Source organism: Lutjanus erythropterus, chromosome 2 (genome assembly GCF_056507025.1).
Source record: "Lutjanus erythropterus isolate fLutEry1 chromosome 2, fLutEry1.hap2, whole genome shotgun sequence".
Classification (NCBI taxonomy): domain Eukaryota; kingdom Metazoa; phylum Chordata; class Actinopteri; order Lutjaniformes; family Lutjanidae; genus Lutjanus; species Lutjanus erythropterus.
In genome coordinates, this window is record NC_139318.1 from 30,278,219 (window position 1) to 30,291,925 (window position 13,707).

Here is a 13,707-nt window from a genome sequence, read left to right on the forward strand (position 1 = left end):
AGGTAATATAGCCAACAGGGAACAGAGGAGATGCGCGTCTCTAAATCAGAGAAAATATTGTGTTCTGGTGGGTGGCAGGTGGATGATTGATGTGTATATGTAAACTGGAATGAACTGAGCCCATCCGCGCATCACTGTACACTTAAGTTGTGGCTCGTTTCGGTTTGTGCAACCAGTGTTCCTACAGTGGCAACTTTCTATACATACACATTGAATATTATGCAGCAGTCAGTCCACATGAGCAGTCTTTGTCTTTCTGTCTGCAAGTCTGTGTCACACTTTTCTCATTAGTATAGAGAACAACTGGATAACGAGGCCTCTCACTGCAAAAAATGGGCTCAGTCTAGCAGAGGCAAAACAAATTAATGGGTGTGAAAGTTGGTATGTAGGTTTTGGAAATTTACAGCAATTAGTCGGTACAGCAGCAGCAATTTCAACATCAGAACCATCAGAAAGGTGTTGCAGTAGGTATTTTCTGAAGCTATTTGGCTTGTAATGAAAACTACACTTATTCTGAAGTAAGTGTTGATATTTTTACAGGTTTAAAGAAAAGAAGGTAAGGCCTGTACACTAAGTGATGCTACAATATCTCAATGCTTAGTTTTCTAGATTTGAATTTGACATGGAATTTTTGTATCATCACCTAAAATGGGATAGAAAAATAGAAAGTTTTGTTAATGATTTTATTCCTAACTGATTTATTTTAATTGAATTGTCACAGTAGAATGCAATGCAATGCGTGAAACTACAAATACAGACCTTTTTGTCACAACACAGTTCTACACGTGTCACATCAAGTGAATAAAACCGTATGTTGCAACACTTGTATCTTGCTGTGAGGTGGTGCTGTATCCTTTCATGAAAGCAAACACATGTGAATCACTTGTGATGGTAGATTTCACAGTGTTCCCACGGTTACGACTGTGGCTGAATCTCAAGCAGATTCTTGGTGCTGAATTGTTCATTTCTCTCTGTTTGGTCTCTCTCTTCCACCATGAAGAGTTATACTTTTGATGCAATTTGATCCTTTTTGTCGGTTGTGTTTGTAGCGCTCCTCAGAAAATGGTGTCAAGCACAAGATGTTTCTTGAGAGACACAAGCCTATTAAGAACCTGGCTGAGTTGGAGAGCACTGGGCTGATGGGGTGATGGCTCTTGACAGCAAAGGGAACAGTAATTAAACCTTATTCAATGATAAGATAAGGTTTTCAGTCTGTGAAAAGCTATTTCTGCTCATTGTGAGCTTTTAGCACAGGATGTCCCACAGCATTGGCACAAAAACATTGTTTTTCAAGACCAGAGGGACACTGAGCACTGCCATTTCAAGGAAACATGAATAAAAAGCCTAAAGATGTATGGCTTGTCCAGCTTTCCACCTTTTCTCACTCTGCCGTATCTTCTTCACAGGTGAAATATGTTTTTCTTTGATATTATACTTAGTCTTGTACCATTTCGTTTTCCCCGCTTCAGTGTGGAAGACAATGCCACAAGGCAAAAGGGGAGGGATGGGGGGGTGCCTCTAAGCTTTGAGATGCACCGCACCGCCAGCACTCCTGGTACATTTGGTGATAAATGTGGCGTGGCAAAAGGCCCCAGAGACTGGAAGGGATAGGATGGGTTCATTCGTTGAGGCTCTGGCATGGCAATCATTCACTCTGCCTTGGAAAGAGGAGAAGAGAGGAGAAGAGAAGAGAAGATGTGGGGAAGAGGCAGTTGAGACTAAGTCAGGAGAGGAAGAGAGCAAAGAGAATGAGCGCTAAGCTCTGTTTGGGGCTCTTTACTCTTTTGTGCCAGAAGCTGGATGTCACGCTCCCTGTTTTGTCACACAGGCCTCCTCTGTCTCCATTCATCACTAAAAGACAGAGAGGGTCTGAAGAACACTATTTAGTTCAAGCCTCACACTGCTGCTATTGCAAAATTATTACTATATTCAGTAAATGGTTGGTGGAGTTTGAACACTATAATACTTGTAAATGTCACCCTGGTATTGATATTTTTACTTTGTGTGCATTGTTGACAACATTTTGACCACAGGTCTTTTTTCCCCCATATTTCTTGATAAGCTGTTGGGTAGAAGGTCAGTCAGATCCTGGATTGTAAAAGGGCAGCCTTGAGGCACTTCTCCTCACCTCTGACTATGCTAAAATCTTGTGTTGATTTAGAAGTGTGGGATACTTTCAGCCTTTTCGTGGGTCAGTGTGCAGCCTGTGCTGTTAGAGAGACATGCTGTTTATTCCTGTGCTGTGCAGTTAGTTAGACCAGCAGCATTGTTTGCCACCATCTGCTTAATTATTAGCATGATTGGTGGAGTGTGACGGCTGCTGACCATTCTGGGATTTTGGTATCATAGTGACTGGTTTCACATCCTCAGACTAGGTTGGTCCCGTTTAACTGCAGTACATGCAAATTTCAATGCCATGCTCTGCATGTTGAAACATGAGATCATAGAACTCTGGTTGAAAATGCGTAACCTCTGATTTATCTCTTCATGGTGCATGCTAACATGGTGATCTAAAATGGTGAGCATGCAACCCGACATAATTGTCACGCCCATTGGCATCTCATACTGATGCAAAAGGTTCCCTCTGGTATCAGTATGTGATGCTGCCAGAAAGTCTTTTTAACATGTGGTTTAAGTTGTGCAACGGCTGACTACCTGGGTAGGTTTAAGGAGAAGATAATGTTTTAGGTTAAAAAAAGTTATACATGTAATGTGAAATAGGTGAAGAGATGAAATATGCACATTTAACATTTTATAAGTTACAAAATGATGGATAACATTTATTTTGATTTCATGCAGGACACCATCTCCAGTCTCCTGGGTGAGAGTCCTGTGTTTGTTTGAACCATCCATTCCAACCTCCTCCACGTCTGAACATCCTTACTCTTCATACTACATCATCGGACACAGGTAAATTGACATTGAAGTTACTGAAAGCTTGGTGTGTCTCATACAGGTGCTCAGAGGTACCCAGGGCAAAGCCTCTGTATTTGATGACCTGGGAACAAGAACATGTTTTGAGAATTGGTTTGCTAACATCAGCATGTTAGCAAACTGACATTAGTATTTAGCTCAAAGCCTAACAGTGCTGCTGGCATGGCTTTAGACCTTTTGGGATCTATCTTACAGAAATCTAAAGCATCAAAGCACAAGGCACAAGTGTTGTAATTTATTCAAGGCATGTCCAAATCCACTTTTGCCATCTTGCACCTTGGGTGCACAGGGGTATCCTGCCCTGCGGGATTCAAAAGTGAGGAGACAGATCTCTTTGATGATCATCACAAACTGTGGAAAGATTCCAGTTACCTATCAGACAAGATATTAGATATTTCTATACAATTGTATTTTTGAACAGTGTTTTTGTAGCATCAGCTGGAAGAGGTTGCCCTCTGGCTCCTGCTGTAATCACAGGGGTTTTCAGGTCAGAGCAGTGCTGAAGTCCTTAGGCTTCGGTGAGGCTGCACTGTAATAAGGCACAACTAGATAATCAAAACATCTATTGATTTCAATTAAATCTGTATTGTGTGAGGGAGTGAATTGAGGTTAAAGTCATCTTCAAACCCATTTTCTCAGTCACATTGTACACCAGTGTACTGGAATGACAGCAATAATGGTCTGTTTGTACTCCAGTGTTGAATACAAATTCTGTATCACTTGGACGCCATTTCAGATGGGACAAATATGCATCACAACCCTGTGTTGCAAGTGTGTGTGTGTGTGTGTGTGCTGGGCTTGGCAGGGTATGCCGTGCAGGCAATTAAAACTGCTCATTAATGCTTTGTTAGACAACACTCAAGCTAATCCCATCATATGGCAGGCAGTGATAAGGGCATTTGCTCTCTTCACTGCCTGTCTGTCTGTCAGTCTGCTGGGAACAGATATGCTATCAGTAGACTGTTGTAAAGGTGAACAGAGGGAGAGCCAGGAAGGCTCACTAATATTCTGATTCAGCTTTGGTCAGCTGGAGAAAAAGGAATCCCTAGGTGAAGGAAAGGTCTTGCTGTATACACTAGACAACCTTTAAAGAAGTAGGTCTAATAGCTGTTGACATCTGAGGAATTAAAGGATAAAATACGTACCATTGTTCATCAGTGCCCTCCAGAATGACAACATGTGTCTGTACCTTTCAAAACCTTCACAAATAATTGCTGAGAAATTATGAGTTTGGTGTCATGATTTGGTTAAGGTTTGGTAAAGGCATAAAATCACTTGGTAATGTTTAGAGGAGGATCATGGATTGAGTTAAGGTAACGACATTATTAAGGTTGCAAAGAAGCATCATAATTTGAGCCACAGTAATTAGCATAAAAGATCAACAATAAAACATCTTGGCCACTGCAGGGCTCCACTTTCCACTTATTTAATGCATTTATCCAAAGTTAATCAGACAGTCTGATGAAGATCAGTGTTGCTTGAAACGTCCCTACTTTGGTGCATTATATAAATGGAAATTGGAGTGCTGCAATATGCAAGATGTGTGTTTTTTTTTATTCTCACTATTTGCTGAACTTCAGAGAATTCAACCCAAAATCAAAAATACATATTTTCCTCTTACCTATAGTACTATTTATCCATTTAGATTTTATTGGTGTGAGTTGCCGAGTATTGGAGATAGACCTGTCGTCTGTAACAGAACTAGATGGCTTGTGGTGCTCAATGTGGAAAAAAATACATTTGAAAAACTCAATAGCAATTTGTCTTTCCTGACCTGATTACTCAAGATAATCCACAGACTGTAACAGTGTGTCAAGCAAGGTAACAGAAAACAAACAATACGGACCTAGTGTGTAGACGGGGCAGTTCAGATTATTTAATAACAAACTCAAAATGCAAAGTCAAAATACAAAAAGCTTATAGAAGTTAGGCACTTGCCCATAAACAAACTAATCCAAAAGAATCTGCAAAATTCAAGGTTGCATCTACTCATGGATGAGGGGATCCTGCTTGTGACAGGATGAGATGTAAATGAGCTGTAAAGTCAGCACCACTGAACTAACTAGCTCTGTGATACAACTGGCGGGTGTAATTTGGTAGAAGGGACAACAAGGATTGTCTTGAGTAGATTTCTGGAAACTGACATAGCTGATCTTATTACTGTTAGTTTCTTCCCCTGAAACTTCCATTAATATGCCCATCCAGTATTATATGCTTTCTTCTATTGCAAAGTCAATTGCATAACCTCATTGCATAGCCTTGCAGCTATAAGAAGAGTGTTTTTCTCTCTTTTTTGCTCCATCGTGCTGCGCATGTCAGCACCCAATGATTGTGATGCGGTTGGAGAGTGTGCATGCTACTGGGAGCCTCAGCCAAGCTGGCAGGGAGGGAAAACAGATTACCATTTCCACAGTGTGTGTGTTGTTGGGGCCCCGGAGCTGACTTCAGCGCTGCTACTACCTCTGCTAGACTGGAGCTGTCAGAGCTGCTCCCCTCATGTCTGCGTCATCGCCACAACTAACACTTCTACTACCGCTGCATGCTCAGATGAGCAGACACAGACTTATATATATATGTATATGTCTACTCACAAAGACACGTTGAATCACATGCATGCATGCACACAGACTCACACGTGCTCAAAAACACCCAGTCATCACCACTATAGTACAAGGACATGTCTGACCAGGTATAAAATCACCACCTCTCTCTTCCTAAATTTCTCAAGCTCTCACAAGAAGAAACATTCAGACGCACCATTCAATAACTTGCACCAGTGGTTTTCAATGCTTATGAATGATTAATTCTCAGAACAAAGAGATGCTCACATACAAACACCTGAGACACATCAGACATGATCTGAGCAATTTATTTATTTATCATTAATTTTTCCCATTTTTTGGGGTACCCCTGTGGCTCACTTGGTAGAGCATGTGCCCCATGTACTGAGGCTATCAGTCCTCTGCAGCAGCCCTGGTCCAGTTCTTGCCTGCGGCTATTTCCTGTGTTGTGTCCACTCTCTCTGATCCCTTTCCTGTCTATCTCAGCCGACTCTATGTAATACAGGCAAAAATATTTAGGTATTTTTTTGCTTTAAAGGGATAGTCTGTATTTTTTGAAAGGTAGTGGCACATGTGTGAGAGCCATAGACCTGCCTGGTCTCATTGTCTCGCTCTGTCCTAGGCTCCACATCTCCTGGTTTTGGTTTGGTTCTCCTGTTTTGCTGCCTTCAACACTCACGCACAATCAGCTGACAGAGTTGTATGACATTCTTAATCCATAGTCGTCGTATTATCTACAGTAGGTGGTAGTTGGCACTGAAACTAAATAAAACAATATTTACAGTTACTTACATGTATAAATATACAAAAATAATTCTGTAGTGCATCAGGTTGTCAGGTTGAATGTAAACAGCAGCAACGAGATTATGTGGTTTATGTTATATTATGGTCGACATCTTAACATAAAAAGTTTGAAATCTGGGAAACACTGTCAATGGTTACTGTGTTTGAGCACAAAGCATCATCAAAGTGAGGTGAAAATATTTAAAATGTAGCACACACTGATATGCATTGTTTTTGGTAGGGCTTTTTTATGTGATTATAATATGTTTTTCAGCTGACACTGTCTGCAGTCCTACAATACTTATCTTCCATGCTGGGACTGCCTTCTACTATACACAATACACTGACTATGGATAAGTACTTCATATAATCCCAGTTCAATTGATCTGAATTATCCCTTTAAGGAGGACACCCAGAAATATGGTGATAAAGTTCCCCTGTAAACAGTATTATTTACTGTACTCCAGCTAAACCTGATCCCTTGTGCTACTTTCATCTCATTTACAAGATGCATCTCCCCCTCATTTTCTGAGGTGCCCAGAAGGAGAACAGCCATACAATAGCTTGTGCCTGACCAATACATGCAGCGGAGCCAGGCGCCAGCACCAGTGTTCACTAGATAAGTGAACTGGAGTGTTATTCAGGGAAGTGACTGCAACAGCTTTGCCAGAAGCACACATATAGAAGATTTCACATAATATCTGGTGTTGGGCTCTGTGTCTAATGCGTTTTTTTGGGGGATGTTATTATCGTCACTCCCCAATCTCTGCAGTGCTGAGCTTGTAGCTTGCAAGGAATGATGATGTCAGAGCCAAGATGCCAATTATAAACTCTATACATATTTTGTATTCACATAATAATCTGTTCCACGTGATAAGGCAGATTGCAATGTTGTAAAGCCTTGAGCTAGTTCAGGAAACAAACTGGAGTCTGCTGCTACTCTTACATGGCACACAATACTTGCTGCATTGTATATCCAATGCAGCCTCCATTAGAGCACAGTGGTGGACTCAATGGGGGAGTGATGGGCCCACCTCGTCCCCCATGATTGAAAAACATGACGCAAAGAAAATTGTAATTGACCCCTATCTTCCTTTAAATGGTAAAATAGTTCCCATGGTGTTTTAACATTGTTTTTTATTACAGAAGTGTAGTGTTGTTGTCTCAATTTAGACAATCTATAGCATGACACACTTGGGGTGTGTCCAACTCCACTTTTGCTATTCAAACAGTGCATAATCTGGGCACTAAGTAAGACACAAGGTGCAAAGTCTCTTAATTAATCTTAGGTGTGTTTTCATCATCATCTCCCATTCTCTTTAAGTGCCTAGTGCGCCTGCCTCTGATGCATTTCTATTTAAATGACAACAGGTTGGGGAAGTGAACAAGGCTGAAATGACACACTGGTAGTGCAATCAGTGGGCCGGGTCTTAAAAATTAACATGATGATTAATAGTGGATGGGCTGCAGGTGCTTCAAATAGGCTGAAGCTTCTCACTGTGCGCATTTACTGACAGCAGCATAACTGCTGAGACAGTAGTGTGCACATGGAAACATTACAACATTAACTACTGAAAGCAGCTTCACCAATCATTTCAGTAAATTGTTAAAGAAAACACACAAACATCAATACAACACACAATAAAGAAATCACCTGGAAAGCTAGCACTGCTCAGCAAAACTTAAAAGATCACTTAATGATTAGAGAGGCTGCTTTGCTGGTACCCCTTTTATTTTTTTTGCCCTTGCCCCTTAAACAGCCTGTGTCTACCACTGTTAGAACATCTATGTGAGGTGTCATTGATCTGCTCTGGTCTTTTTGTTTGCCATGCCTCACCTGAAACATGGCTACTGATGATAGCACTACTTCAGCATTTCATCAGCCCTGCTTACACCCCAACATCCATCTGTGCGATCTGTTGTCAGTATGCTTCAAATGAATTAGGTCACCACATTTGACCACATCTACAGGCAAAAGTTTTCATACCCGTTCCTAACGGCCACCGTCAAGGTGGGAAAAAAAGCCTGCTGTCCTTTAGAGGGAAGGGGCACAGCAAGGGTGGCCTCAATTACTCCAAAGAATTGCAAAGCTTGTTTTTTATTTTGACACTTTCCTGGCTTCTTCTGACTTCTTCAAGATGTCTGTGTCTTTTACATGTCTTCGTAGTCCTGCTGAAATAAATCCTGACTTATGGACAGTCTCTTCTCAAACGTATTCGTTGGTCTGCACTCAGTTGGCAAGACAAAAGTAGTTGCCTGAAGAATAGCTTGACAGATTCAAATTCTGCCGTCTCATAACCGCCCAGTGGCTGTGTAAAGTAGCCTCCCACAACCCTTTCTAAGTGCCAGTAAACAGCAACTATAATAATCATAGATTAGCAACTGTAACTAGGGTGCCACAGGCCTGTCAAACTTGCATTGCATTTTTCTACATGTTGAAGTGGTGTGCAAGGGGCTCTCAGATGAACAAGTGTGTTTCATGAGTCTGTATTCACAAACATAAAACACAAGCATATGTGCAGAAATTGAGGAAACTTTCTTTATCTGCTCTTTATCTGCAAATGTTAGCATGTTGGGGTAACTATCTATAGCTGCAGTAACTTTACCTACAGGCAAACGTGTTAGAAAATACTACATTTGAGAAACAACAGCAAGACATCTCTCTTTTGCTCACCCTCTTAGGTCTTAGCCATCGTGGTCTAGCTGGTCTGGCTGAGTGACCGTCTCACCGCTGCACTTTATCTGGTCCCTGTGCTTCCTTTTCCAATGTTAATGAGTATTTCTGTTGTCTATCATATACATATACATGTTGAATTTCATAATCCGACCAATGTTTGCTGGGATGTAGCTTTAGCTTCAGTCTGTTAGCATAAATGTTATACCACACACACAGCCATTAAGTAACTTTACATATTTAAGACCCTTTAACAAGGTTTTTGTTTTAAAATGGCGCAGATGGAAACATTAAAAAGTCAGCTGGAGATGGACGTCTCAACTGACTCAAGGAATTCAAGCATTAGCATTAGCCTACATCAGACAGCAACACTTTCAAAATCTGGAAGTGAGAGTCATCCTGTTAGCAGACAAAATCCACGATTGTAAGCTAGAAGTGGGTAGCTGCTTTTGTTTTCTCCTCTGAGGAATCAAAGACCTTGTGTTGCAATAATTCCCAACTTCAATGTCAACCATTATTACTGTAAACAGCGTTATGTGCAGTGGGAAAATGGAAAGCTTGACAGGCAACAGTAACTAGAGAGGGTGGGGCTTAGCAAAAGGTCAATTCTGTGGTTGGAGAGGGTTTTGTAAATGCTGTCAACATTAGTTTGAAACATGCTGAAGCCTTTAGTTACCCAGTGGAAATGTCTTTATGGTCATTCCCCAATCTGTTAGGTTGTGTAAGTTGCATGAGAGTGATAAGGTTGGAACCTAGATATCAAATACCAACTCTGTATATATAATGCATTCACATCATAAATTCACATAATCAGACATTACAAGATGTCCTACTAGATGTAGTACCAAGGCATATAAAGAGTAAGACAAAGTACTGTAAGCCTGTGAAGAAACAAATATATCATAATACAGTGTCTAAACATCTATTTAATGTGCCAGAGAGACTGGAGGAGATGTGACCTTGATGTTTATTGGTAAGATAAAACATGAATATAAAAATGTTTTCATTAGTGTTTCTAGTTTCTCTAATATTACAGTAACAAGCACTTCATTTGTTTGAAGCATACTGAGGCCTTGGGGGATTTTTGTGTTGTCACCCCCTAATCAAAATTGATCCTGGTGTATACTTATGGGGAGTGAATTTAAATTCCATATAGAGTATATTCTGCATTCACATCACGCGTTCAAATATGTCCCGTGAAAGTTGTCTGACAACAACTGCAAGCTAGAAAAAAGACCAAAGACATGGAAGACTACTAGATGGACAAAGATTGCACATGTAGTGACACAAAATAAGGTAAATGAAACTATGATTCTGCACAAAGGGAATATTGTAGATCCACAAAAACTGGGCAGAAGGGACATCAACATAGAATCAAAATATTTTCATTGGTGTGAAGTATTTCAGGCATTTAATTTGTCTCATGGTGGTAATGCTAGTCTCTCCCCAATCTCTGTTATTGTATTGAGCCTGGATCTTTATTTTTTTAAAGCTCTGTGCACCATTTATTACTGACGAAATCACACATCTATTTAAACTCTCCATTTCTACTGGAGTTTTACCTCAAGTCAGCACATGTTGTCCCTCTGTATAAGGGTGGTGATAAAAATGATCTCAATAACAATCAGCCAAACTATCTCCAAACTGTCCTGTCTTTCTAAATTAGAAAGAATCATTAGTTAATAATCAGCTCAAATCATTCCCCTCATGTAATTCTGTGTTAAGTCTGCATCAGTCTAGTTTCAGACCAAAACACAGTACTGTCACTGCTACTACTCTGGTTGTTAATGATATTAAATCTGCTGTTGATAAAGGGAAATGCTGTGCTGCACTCTTTGTCGATTTATCAAAGGCATTTGATGCTGTGGATCATGCTCTGCTCTTACAGAGGTTATGTGATATTGGTTTTGATTGTAATTCATGTAAATGGGTTCAGGACAACCTGTCTCACAGACAGCAGTGTGTGATTTTAGGAAATGATCGTTCTGTGTTTTTACCACTGTCAAAGGGTGTGCCATAAGGTTCCTTCCTCTATAACTAATCATAATTCCCATTTGTATGCAGATGATACAGTTGTGTATTGTTTTTCTAACACTGCACACTCAGCCACTCAGATCCTTCATCAAGCCTTTGATAAATTGCAGTATGTGCTCTGCAACTTAAAATTAGTCCTGAATGCAAACAAGACCAAACACGTTATTCTCCAGAACCAGAGATATTGACACTAATGGTTTGTATATTGGAACTCTAGATGAAGACAGTGTTGAGAGGGTATCTGAATACAAATATCTTGGCATCTGGCTGGACAAAAAATTACATTTAAATTTCGCATTGACACACTTGTCATGGCGCTACAACAGAAAATTGGATATTTATATAGAAACAGAGTTAACTTTCCCATCCTCAGCAGGAAACAGATGAGGCCGTCTTATCTAAAGACACACCTCGGACTCAACTCTCAAATCACTAGACTCAGTTTATCACTCCTAAGATTTATTACCAGTGACAGTTAAACTGCACATCACTGCATCCTGTATGAGAAGGTTGAGTGGACATCGTTAACAGTTAGATGTGACAGACATTTATAAAGCCCTGATTGAAAACTTACCATCATATATCACTTCCTTATTACACTGGTATGACATGCTCAGCTGATTTGCTAACACCTCAAATCCCTGTGGAAAAACTGGTTTTAGTTTTTGTGCTGCACACACCTCGAACACTTTACAAAAAGGCATTATAACTGAATGCACCTGTACCCACAGGTCAATTTAAAACTGATTATTAACTATTCTGATCGTGAATGTAACTGTTTTTAACTGTATTCTGTTGTTATCTTGTTTGTTTGTGTCGTCTGAATACATATAGTAAACAATGAATACAATTAACATATATTTTGTTTTGTTTTCTTGTTGTATTTTTTCTGTTCGAACTGAGCTCTCAACATCATTGTAAATCATGGCACTCCCTCAATGATTCCTCGAGATTAAAAAAAAGATTGAATGAAATGAATGAATTAAAAAAAAAAGAAAATAAATTGATTCACACTGTTTTTCACAGGAAGGAGGGACAGATATGATGGTATAAATTAGGCTGTTAGAAACAGAGAAAGCTGGTCTTTGCATGACAAACTTTTTGGCTGTGTGTGTGTGTGTGTGTGTGTGCGTGTGTGTGCGTGTGTGTATTTCAGACTAAAGGAGCTTAAATATGCTGTCCATTCTATTCATTATGGCTTCATAAGCATAAACATTTCAGCGACTGCATGATGGAAAGCGTTCCAGCTGTTTAATGTTTTATAAACCATTTTAAATGTTAGTATTTACAACTCAAATGCAGTTACAGTTATTAACTGTGATAAATCTGTCAATCTTTGCAGCACATTCATTTAGTTAATAAGTTAAAACCCTATAGACCCCAAAGCACCCCAGAGCTGGGGTCTCTTGTTTATTAATATTATCTGATAAACAATGTTATTATTGATGTTTGGTCTCATTTTTGCAAAAGTGGCAAAAGCAAGTTGAGTATCCCTGCTCTAGATTTACTGGAGGGGATGTGACCTTGGTGTGTAGGGGTGAGACAAAAACAATTAAAAATGTTTCATTGGTGTTTCAATTGTTATCAAATGTGGGAAGCAAATAAAGCATGTTTTGAGATTACTGTGCATCCCTCTGACAACTGCACAGGCATGTAATCCAGACATGTTTAAAAACATTAACATGGTGTTCTTTAATCCACGCTTTCACTATCTCATATGCAACGCCAGTTTTATTGTTCCCTTTTCATAAATTCTTTGAAATGAAGATGTCTACACATCCTGTCCTTCTTACTGTGCATGTTGTGATGATTTGGTTAGTATTTGTATTATAACAAATGTAGGCTACTGGATACCAGCAGAGAGATGGATGGTGCATTGTGACTGGGAGGGACTGGCTGTCAGCCAGGGCAGCCATTGGGTCTGTACTGGCACAGCTCTCAGTGCAGGTGTCGCAAGGATATTAGTGTGGCAAGAACGATTTTGTCAGAAGCAGCAAAGTTTGCAGAGAACATCTCTTGTGGTGAATGAGCTGATTGCATATTCATTTTCACTTATGCAATAAATCAACTGAGCAGGTCAGTGTCATGCAAAACGATCACATTCAGCAATGCAGAAAGCATATTTGAAAGGCATTTCCATACTTTTTAAGTCAGTGCTTGTAGCTATTTTAAGAGTCACATCCACTTCCAACAATTCCCTGTTGGCTTGTATAAATCCTTTTGTAGTCACTTAAAACTGAATAGACACAACACTGCTTAATCCTCCAATAGGAAGAGGGAATACTTTCTATAACTGAGGCTGGATATTGTTTGAAAAATTACACCTCGTACCTCACTTGACTTCACCACCACAGACTGTTTAGCTGCTAGCTGTAGCTGCAGTGAACCAATCACACATTGCATTAACCTGAGGAAAACCTGTGGTGATAAAACCATAGGAGTAGTCATTTTTTTCTGAGTTCAAACTTTCTATCATAGTGTGTTATAATTCTTATAGTTGTAATACATTACATTACACACTTAACCATTATAACATAATATATTATTTGAATACAATGCATTATGTAGTGATTAGAATACATTACTGGTTTTGGGGTGAATTAGCGAAATGAAAATGTCCATCATTCAGTTGTTCATCAAAAAGTTTCTGTTACAGCCCTTGAATATTGTTTATTTTTTACATTTTACAACATTTTACAATGTTTTGTGTGTTGTTTTTAC